This window comes from Schistocerca serialis, chromosome 8 (assembly GCF_023864345.2).
Source record: "Schistocerca serialis cubense isolate TAMUIC-IGC-003099 chromosome 8, iqSchSeri2.2, whole genome shotgun sequence".
Taxonomy (NCBI): Eukaryota; Metazoa; Arthropoda; class Insecta; order Orthoptera; family Acrididae; genus Schistocerca; species Schistocerca serialis.
This window is the reverse complement of record NC_064645.1, coordinates 295,071,604-295,083,298: the sequence shown is the minus strand read 5'-3', so window position 1 is coordinate 295,083,298 and position 11,695 is coordinate 295,071,604.

The following is an 11,695-nucleotide window of genomic DNA, read 5'->3' as shown; positions in this document are numbered from 1 at the left end:
AACATGTTATGTTATACGGCTACCATACTGAAAGTGAAAGCAATGGCCAATTCGACGAGATCTGTGAAATCGTGTGAATGGAAATGTGTTGTGAATGAAATTATCAGCATCACAGGAAAGTTTTCTATTGAAAGTAAAGCATAAAAAAATTACTCGTCCAGTACAAACTTTTTCATATTTTAAGAGATGTTTCCCATAATTTTCTGCGTGGTTCGAGGAGTAGTAAGAGGAGGAGTTTGCTGGGATGCATGTCTTTTAGGCACACAATTCGTGATTTTACATGACATCAGAGAAATAATCTATGGCAGAAATAGGGAATACCGGCACGAATTAACTTCTAAACAGTAAAATGATTAATAGAGGGTCGAAATCGAAAACATCCATAAAACGCTAATTTTACAACTTATTACTTGCAGAGAAGAATTTTCGGTGCTACTGAAACTTAGCGGGTGAAGTTTACGAGTTTTGGAGTTACACCTCAAGTATATCAGTCTCTCAGTGAAAACAATGAATGAATTCTGTGAACAAATGAAAAAGTAAAATACATGCTGCAACATGAAGAAATCGTTAGATTTATAAAACCACAGACGTAATAGATTAAGATGACTATGCTCCTCCAAAGGCACAATATATGGATGAACAGAGATGCTTAAATTGGATTTCAAAAGATCTGGACATAGTATAGTGCGGATGGTTCTATGGAGAAAGCTAATATAAAAAATAATGAAGGTAGATGGCGAAGGAAGTCAAACTCTATATCTGGCAGTAGAACTGTATGATAGCGTAGTGTAGTATAATAGCGGCCTAGGGCGCCTTTTCATGGTCCACGTGGCTCCCCCCGTCGGAGGTTCGAGCCCTCCCTTGGGCATGGGTGTGTGTGTGCTGTCCTTAGCGTAAGTTAGTTTAAGTTAGATTACGTAGTGCCTAAGTTTAGGGACCGATGACCTCAGCAGTTTGGGCCCATAAGACGTTACCACAAATTTCCAAAATTGTAGTAGTGTAAATGATGGGCTGCTCTTCTATTCGCTGAGGCATCCATGTTCTTCATTTTTAATGGTATCATTTATTTCCCAATTAGGACTATCCTTTTCCATATTGATGATACTTATGACTAATATTTTCGATATCACTATAATTATCAATTATATTTATTACCCAATTAGTACAATTTGTGACACAAGATGGTGTCCAAGATGGTGGAACTATGACATCACTATCAAATAAGGCTATCTCCATAAACTGCACTACTAATCCACCCTTGCGATGTTATAGTGGACGTAGCTCTTATGTATGTAGTGGTATTATGTCATAAATACGCTCCTGATGCGGCAATGCTAGATATAAAATGAGAAGACAAACAAGAAAGTACCAGATATTCTTGTTGTTATAATAATTACTGACATGTCATACCTTTTTGATGTTTCTGAACATGAAATAGAAATCTCATAGACTATCAGAAAAATAACTGCAACATCAAAAAATAATTGATGTAGAATAATACAATCTTGGGAATACATTTGCCTAGGTAACTCATTTAAGCAATTAACACTGCAAGATCACAGGTTAATGTAAGCATGGGATAATCATTGCAAATGTGAGATGGTGGTACGTTAATAAATGATGTAATTGCGAGAATGTTGAATACCAGCATACAAAAGTGCACACATTGTGTTTTACAGGTGCCGGATGTCAGCTTGTGGGATGGGGTTCCATGCCTGTTGCGCTGAGAGAGGACAAGTTACTCTCTCACATTCTCTCACTTATTTTTCGCACACAGAAAATTATTAAAGATTTTGTTACAACCTTGAGCACCTTGAGCGAAACTCTAGAAAGTTAATGGCCTGAGCAGATGTTGGTGGAGTCTAGTAGGGCACTAAAAGTATGAGGTATTTTTCTGATTCTTAGCTTGTAGAAACAGCGTTTTGGGAGTTGGAAGCAATTGGCGGCGAGCCCATCCCTTATTAAATCTTGCCAGACAGGTCCACAGCTGTACAGGGCGAACAGGACAGCCCCTCATCAAGACAGGTCTCCAGCAGAACAATGCGGCGCTACCTGCTGCGGTACCAGCAGAAGCCTGGCCTGAGCTGACAGTCTAAAGGAATGCCTCTACACAGAGGAGTCGTAAACCAGGCATTGTGTGCAGAGCCACGCATAATAAAAATTCACATGTTTTCGTGTTCACCAATACTGCAAATAGGCCAGTGAACCACTTCCCTTGGACGCCTTGGTTGTATAAGAAAACTCCAGAGTCTGAGAAACGTTTAGAAATAGAATCTTTATTACACCTCATAGCTAGGACTAACAAGCTCCAAGGCACATGTGGTTTAGATGAAGATATTTGAGATTGTATCTGTTTCACTTGTTGCCATGGGAAGCGACATGACTTTGGAGAATCATCTCTTCCCCCTCTGTGAAAACTTAAAAAAGCCAATAATTGGCGATTTCTTTTTCGTCAGAGATGCAGGTTTATTGACTCTTGCCCTGGTTCTTCATGAGTTTGTGCTGTCATGTGGGAGGGGAGATTTAGTGCCTCTAGAGCCCTGTGATTGGCTCAAGACAGTGTGAAGGCAGTGTCGTTCGTGTACTTTGCGGGAAAACGGAATTTTTTGTCTGGAGAGGTGCGAAGCACTAGGGTGCGGGACTTGAATCTGGTAAGCACTTCTAGCCATAGCTCTGGCGTGTGTGGTTGGTACTTGGGACCTGTCCTGAGACTGACTTAACTTGCGAGTAGTTTAGACTGGGCAACCCGTGGTGAAGTTCTTACTGTACCAACAGTGTGACTTTAAACGTCTGTGACTACTCATTTGCTGGGGGACACTTATTCGTTTTTGGTTTACCAGTCTTGACGTTTGGTATCCTTGTGCGCTCTGTCATATAAGTGAGCCAAATTGGTCCTTGGTAGGACTAGCGAACAGGCGTGTCACACACTGAAATCTACCGTGATTTTAGGGCTCTGGTAGAGAGTAAATTGCGATATGTCTGCCCGATCGCTAGACCGTGAAATTTTTGTATTTATTTCGTGGCCGCGGTCTATTCACAGGTGCTACCTCCACGTCTCACCTCCGCTGCACACATCTCACCAGCTGCAAGTTACATCGCCGCACGAAGTAAACGGGGTAATGTACTGCCGCTCCAGCAATGTCAAGGCTTACAGATCTCAATCGTCATTTGCTCTCGGCTGCACCTTTGTGGAGAAATTTAATCAATTAAAGTCTGCTCAGCGTCAGATCAATTCAGCTTGAGTTATCCACATTTTTAGGGCCAGAGCACTTGACTGATCACCTAGTTAAACTGTCTCTGCCACCCAGCATCCTTGTCCAGTGTAGTCTTAAATTACCTGTTAGATGTTTATTCAATCCGTAACTTGTTTAGCATAATTTATGTCTGTTTCGGGAAAATAAATGTTGTTAGTACACTAAATTTTGCCGACATTCTCAATCATTCAGCACTTAGTCCGTCAATATATGGCTGGTTAATGCTGATTGTGGATGACGCTGAAGTTGTCGTCTGATGACATCATACATGTGCTCGGTTGGAGACAGATTTGGTGATACAGCAAACCAAGCCAACATGTCGACACTCTGTACAGTATGTTGGGATACAACAGCGGTATGTGGGTGAGCGTTATGATGTTAGGAAACTCCCTCTAGAATGCTGTTGATGAATGGCGGTACAACATGTCGAATCATCAGACTGACATACAAATTTGTAGTCAGGCTCATGGGGTAAACACGAGAATGCTCCTGCTTACGAAATCACACCCCAGACCATAACTCTAGGAGTAAGTTCATTAAGTCTACCACTCGTCTACTTCAGTTGCAGGCGCTCACCTGGCCTCCTTCTAACGAGCACATGACCTTACTGGCACCAAGGCAGAACCAGCTTTGATCAGGAAACATAACAGACCTCCACCCTAGCCTCAAATGAGATCTCGCTTGACACCACTGAAGCCACAAATGGCGATGGTTTGGGGACAGTGGACTGTCGGAGCTGTCCTTGAAGTAGCCGATATGTAACAGTTTGGTTGTGTTACTGTGGTACCAACTGCTGCTGTAATTGCTACTGCAGATGCCGTACAATGTGCCAGAGCCATATGCCGAATCCATATCCCTCTCGGTAGTGACACGTGGTCGTATGGAGCCTGGACTTCTTGCAGTGTAGTACATTGCCGTGACCATTGCAGCTAGTAGTCATGTACAATGACTACGTTCCGGGCAAGTGTTTCTACAATATCGCAGAGGTAACATCCATTTTATCGTAGCCCTACTACACGATCTCGTTAAAACTTAGTGAGGTACTGATAATGGCGTCCCTGTCGCCATAAAGGCATTCTTGACGGACGTCAAAGGCGACTAAGGCTCACGGCCGTTGCGACGTGCATTTAAAGCAAACTTTTTTTGCATCCTCATAGTGGCGCTACTACCACCACTCTATGTGACTGGTTGAACTGTGAATAGAAATCATCATTTCGATGTAGAAACACGTCCACCAATTTTGGATTATATCGCACAACACTTTCTTCGTGTTGCGATATTTGTTTTTCCGTCAGTGTACTTGCATCAAAAGAACGTAGTCGCCGTAAGGAGCTTGTGCGTGCAGAATACGACATTATCAGTACTAGAAGAGGTATAGGAGTGCTCTCATGCAACATTTTAAAACATTAAGCGGGCACTGCTGTACTCAGCGACTGCTGTCACTTCTCGAACAGTTAACGTCCGCAGCTCGTGGTCTCGCGGTCGCGTTCTCGCTTCCCGAGCGCGGTGTCCCGGGTTCGATTCCCGGCAGGGTCAGGCAATTTTACCTGCCTCGAGATGACTGGGTGTTTGGGTTGTCCTCATCATTTCATCATCATTCATGAAAGTGGCGAGATTGGACTGAGCAAAGGTTGGGAATTTGTACGGGCGCTGATAGCCGCGCAGTGGAGCGCCCCACAAACCAAACATCATCATCATCTAACAGTAGACGGACGTGGCACAGACAGCTGGTGGGAGCCGCTAGTCATAGCCTCCACTGCATCAGTTATCACCTCGCCAGACGTACGTGACCCCTGCGCGGCCTGCATGACCTCGCGCCTCAAATGCCTTACCCAAGATCAGTGACAGTTCACCTCAGAACATTTCTGTTTTTTCTTAGGCAGCCTGCCACAGCCCACGACAGAGAGACTTTGAGTTACACACACCAGACATGTAACGATTACACTGTCTAGACAAGATTCCCTTCAGACATCCGGAGGTCATAGAGCCTAGACAGTCAAGTCCAGCAGACAGGTGTGCCCCCACCATCGCCCTTCTAGGTCTCTTCTCCTATTGAATGAAAATATGGCTGGCTGTTCTCCTATTGGCTATTCTCCTATTGGCCAGAAAAATGGTAGGCTGCCACCTTTTTAGCCACATGCATGGGATTTAGCCCCACCCACAAGGCAGACGGGTGAGAAGCTCTAAATAGGACACAGTTGCACATGTTGAATTCACTTCAGTTTTAGACTAACTATATCAACCGCTATGAAGTGCTCTCGTGATAACTCTGCTGGCGGTGATGAGGAGCTTATGCACCCGCATCTGGATGATTAATTCCGAGTAAGTACGTGTGTGTGTGTGTGTGTGTGTGTGTGTGTGTGTGTGTGTGCGTGCGTGCTTACTTGTTTGTTCACATACAGACATGATCTGATGATATTTTTATGTTACAGATGACAGCATACCGTCACCTCTGATGTGTGACGATGCATTAACCGTCCTAAAGGAAATTATAGGAGCTCCTGAGTATCGTTTGAGATGACGCAACTACATCCACTAACCAATGAGGACTGCACTAAATGTTATGACAAAACACTTTTTCAATAGTTATTTGATGTTTGTCTGTTTTTCTCCAGGAGTTTTGATTATGTCAGTCAGACTGACTTCTGTGAAAGCATTATGATCGAGCTCAGTCCACTGGCTGTGCATACGGTTTGCACTATGCCTAACTAGAATGAGGCCACTCCACCATCTGCAGATGTTATATGTGAATAACATCTCTCTTTCTCTCCCTCCTTCTTCATATACATGTCCTTGTGTGAATGTATTTACACTTAATACTTATACAATATTGTCATTTTCTTAGAAATATCAAACCAAAAATCACAAGGCCTGCGATTTGTCATGGGCACGTTTATGAGCGCCAGTTTCCAGAGGGCCAGGATGATGAGGTACCCAGCCGTTGTGTATATGATGGGGATTTGGCAAGACTTTCCATGATGCCATTCTCAGCCATTAGTTCGCCGGGCTTGACTCTGATTGTTGAAGAACATACACGTAAGCGGTAATTCATGAAAAGTCGTTCTACAACAATAATTTATACTTGTGTACAATGCTTATAAGATGTCTTTTTTGTTTTTGGGAGGTTTGGATAACGACAAGATTATGTCTGAATAGACCAATGCCACGGCAAATGTTATAATCCAACTAGAAGCTGACTTTGATGTGGATATTATCTCCTGTATTAGAGAGCATTTTTCCAGTGCCAATAGCAGTGAACATGGGTGTGCAGACCTACAAACTAGAATGCTGCTTGCACGTACTGAAAAAAAAATTCCACTTCCAATGCACGCTGATATACCATCTTCGAAATTTCTCCCTCGCAGTATGAGGAAGATTAGGGTTTAACGTCCCGTCGACGTGTCGTCAGGAACGGAGCACATACTCATATTGGGGAAAGATGGAAGAAGAAATCGGACTTGTTCGTCTCAAAGTAAGCAAAAAATGGTTCAGTTTGCGCTAAGCACTATGGGACTTAACATCTGAGGTCATCAGTCCCCTAGACTTAGAACTACTTAAACCTAACCAACCTAAGGACATCACACACATCCATGCCCGAGGCAGAATTGGAACCTGCGATCGTAGCAGCGGTGCGGTTCAGGACAGAAGCGCTTAGAACCGCTCGGCCACAGTGGCCGGCTTCAAAAGTAAGCAATCCGGCACTTACTTTAACCACAGGAAACATAACTCAGGATGGTCGGACGGACTATCCCCCGCAACATGAGTATAGTGTCTTATCACGGCGCTCTTATCGAGGACTTCTTGAGTTTTTTGCACCTATCTAAAATATCTCTGCCATTTACTGACCGCATTGTCAATATAACAACGTCCGTAATCTTATTTGTTGTTATATGTCAATTTTATTCTCGAAATACTTAATAAATATTTATTTTATAAGTTTATTTTAGCAAATGTATGTGAAAATATTGATTGATTATGTCTAATACCCAGTGAAACTGTATACAAAAAACGACTTAGACCGACATACATCTGGAAAACAAGTCGACATTATCGATGTATCGACCGCATTATATACACTACTGGCCATTAAAATTGCTACACCACGAAGATGACGTGCTACAGACGCGAAATTTAACCGACAGGAAGATGATACTGTGATATGCAAATGATTAGCTTTTCAGAGTATTCACACAAGGTTGGCGCTGGTGCTGACACCTACAACGTGCTGACATGAGGAAAATTTCCAACCGATTTCTCATACACTAACAGCAGTTGACCGGCGTTGCTTGGTGAAACGTTGTTGTGATGCCTCGCGTAACGAGGAGAAATGCGTACCACCACGTTTCCGACTTTGATAAAGGTCTACGGTTACCCTTGACCCTGTATCACAGACAGGAGCGGCTGCGATGGTGTACTCGACGACGAACCTGGTTGCACGAATGGCAAAACGTCATTTTTTCGGATGAATCCAGGTTCTGTTTACAGCATCATGATGGTCGCATCCGTGTTTGGCGACATCGCGGTGAGCGCACATTGGAAGCGTGTATTCGTCATCGCCATACTGGCGTATCAACCGGCGTGATCGTATGGGGTGCCATTGGTTACACGTCTCGGTCACCTCTTGTTCGCATTGACGGGACTTTGAACAGTGGACGTTACATTTCAGATGTGTTACGACCCGTTGCTCTACCCTTCATTCGATCTCTGCGAAACTCTACATTTCAGCAGGATAATGCACGACCGCATGTTGCAGGTCCTGTACGGGCCTTTCTAGATACAGAAAATGTTCGACTGCTGGCCTGGCCAGCACATTCTCCAGATCTCTCACCAATTGAAAACGTCTGGTCAATGGCGGCCAAGCAACTGGCTCATCACAATACGCCAGTCGCTACTCTTGATCAACTGTGGTATCGTGTTGAAGCTGTATGGGCAGCTGTACCTGTACACGCCATCCATGCTCTGTTTGACTCAATGCCCAGGCGTATCAAGGCAGTTATTACGGCCAGAGGTGGTTGTTCCGGGTACTGATTTCTCAGGATCTATGCACCCAAACTGCGTGAAAATGTAATCACATGTCAGTTCTAGTATAATATATTTGTCCAATGAATACCCGTCTATCATCTGCATTTCTTCTTGGTGTAGCAATTTTAATGGCGAGTATTGTACATTTGTGAATTTCTGATGTGTGTGAACTTCCTGTCCCAAGTTCGTTTGCAATTATTGAACGTAACATCTGTCGTTTAATTATGTTACTCTGTATTTAGAAAAAGAATAAAAGAACATAAAAACACCTTTTCCTTTCCCGTCTACCACTCTATGTACCTCCCCCCCCCCTCCCACCGCCCTTTGTTTCATCTCTTCCTCCACACCCCTTTTATCCATCTCGTTATCAACTCACACTCCATTGCACCATTTTGCACCGAGCAACGTGGCGCAGTGGTTAGCACTCTGGGCTCACATTTGGGATGGCAACGGCTAAAAGTCCCCCCCCCCCCCCCCTCCCACCCAGCCATCCAGATGTAAGTTTTCTGTAATTTCCCCGTATCGCTTCAAGAAAAGGACGTGATGGTTCCTAAGAAAAGGCCACTAGCGATTTATTTCCCCATGCTTTCGTAATCCATATTCCGAAACTAATGACCTCGTATCGATAGGACGTTAAACTCTAATCTTCTTTCTTCCTCCCTTACTTTGCATTCACTATTTGAATCTTCAGTTCCTTCACTACTCTTAAAATTTTCTTACACATTAAATAAATACACACTAACATATTTCAATGAGACAACACATATACGACGAATCGCAATGGAAGATAATATTTTTAGTCCAAAGGGAAAGCTAGCAGTTATATAAGTAACACTGCTCACACAAACCACACAGAAACGTGTTCAGCCAGAAAGAAGGAAACAAACAGAAGTGCTGCTACACTGTGCTGCGGTTCAGATCAGGAAATGCATAGTTCTGCATAGCAATAGGGATTAGGCAGAAAGCAACCATGTAAACAGAGAAATATCTCAATAACTTACAATTATAGGGCGTTTGTAGATGAGAGTTGAGAAAATTGAATATAAAATACCCTACGTAAAACCAACATCATTTGTAACGAACTCGTTTTCGGTCTAGAACGTAAAGCCAAATTGTAAATACGATGGCTATTCGGAAAGTAAGGAACGCTAGGTCGCGAAGTGGAAACCACAGTGAAAATCAAAACTGTTTTATTTGCAACAGTTAGCTACAACCTCCAGCTACTTATCTCCATAGTCGCCGATCCGACTTAGACGTTTATCGTAGCCATTGCTTTCCACCAATTCTCTACACTGGCCTACAGCTCGTTGTCTGTGCCAAAATGTTGTCTTCACAGTCAGCGGTTCATGTGAGCAGAATCGAAACTCAGAGGGAGACAATTACGGGCTGTATTGTGGGTAATCAAATATTTCCAATTGAAAACGATGCAGGAGCATCTTCATTGCCCCTGTAGAATTTGGCTGAGAATTGTCTTGAAGAAGAAAAAGCACGACAGTTATGTAATGTTGGTTGCATAGCTTCAGGCGAAATTCCTCACCAGGCCCACGTACTTGACGGGAAACACTATTGTTCTAGGTATCTTTATGTGCTCCCTGTGTGCTCAGAACTAAAAAGAACGACATAATGCGATCGACGGGCATACTAGAGACACTGCCCAACACAACTATGCAAAAATTCGTCGGATTTTCACTGTGGTTTCCATTTCGCGACCGATCGTTCCTTACTTCCCGAATAACCATCTGTCTGAAAACTTTCGTCTGTGATCGACGATTCATTACTGCCCTCAGACAGTTTACGTCAGGTGAAAGTACAGGCGCCCAAACACATGCCGTTCATGAATAAACCTGCCATATTTCTCTCACCACGGTATCATTTAAATCTTACGCGATCATCACTGTAGAACAGGTTGATGTTTTAGCCATCACGACACGCATTTATGTCAGTGGCAATGACACGCGAACGCTTGTTTGCTTTGATAAGTTTGGATTCTATTATGTTTTATGGCTCGATATTCTGTCGTATTTCTGTGGATTCCCAAAAGATGTCTCAATACAGGAAACGACTGTCACAGACAATTGCACTGCCAATTCGCAAACACTGTCGATCGAGCGAGGTTGCGCAGCAGCATGATACTGAATTCGCATTCAGGAGAACTTCGGTTTAAGTCCACATTCAGCTATATTTCCATTTTTTTCCTGTCGTCCCTAAATCGTTTGAGGAAAATGCCGTGTACGAGGGGGGTTTGAAAAGTCCGTGCAAAAAATAAAAACTACTTTCGTGTTTGGCGTAAACATTTTTTATTTTTCGACATAGTCTCCTCTTAGACTTCTAAACTTCGTCCAGCGCTGTTCTAATTTGTTGATCCCTTCAGAATAACAGGAATTGACCAAGTCCGCAAAATAGCTATTAGCTGCTGCTATCACCTCCTCGTTTGAATAAAATCTTTGTCCCACCAGCTATTTCTTCAAATTGGGGAACAAATAGTAGTCTGAGGGAGCCAAGTCTCGAGAATAGGGGGGATGTGAAACGAGTTGGAATCCTACTTCCATTAATTTTGCGACCACAATTGCTGAGTGTGCTGGTGCATTGTCGTGATGGAAAATGACATTTTTGCGGTCCAGTTCGTCGGCGTTTTTCTTGCAGCTCGGTTTTCAAACGGTCCAATAACGATGAATAATATGCACCTGTAATAGTTTTACCCTTTTCCAGATAGTTGATGAGGATTATCTCTTGCGAATTCCAAAAGACAGTCACCATAACCTTTCTGCCCGAAGGAATGGTCTTCGCCTTTTTTGGTGCAGATTCTCCCTTGGTAACCCATTGTTTACATTATTGTTTGGTATCAGGAGTATAGTAATGTATTCGTGTTTCATCCATTGTGCCGAAACGATGCTTCAAGTCTTGCAGATTCTTCCTGAACAGTTCCAAACCATCCTTGCAACACTTCACACGATTCCGTTTTTTGTCAAGCATGAGCAATCGCTGAAACCATCTTGCGGATAGCTTTCTCGTGTCCAAATGTTTATGGAAAATATTATGTACCCGTTCATTAGAGATACCCACAACACTAGCAGTGACACACACCTTAACTCTTCTGTCATCCATCACCATATCATGGATTTTATCAATGATTTCTGGAGTCGTAACCTCCACAGGGCGTCCAGAACGTTCAGGTTGTCTTGTGCCCATATGGGCACTCCGAAAATTTTGAAACCACTTATAAACTGTTCTAATCTAAGGTGCAGAGTCACCGTAATATTTATCAAGCTTCTCTTTAGTCTTTTGAGGCGTTTTGATTTCATAAAGTAATGTTTAATCACCTCACGAAATTCTTTTTCGTCCATTTTCTGACATTCACTCGACTTCCTTGATTCACACGAATGCCAAACACAAGTAAATAGACAAATATGGCTGAAACT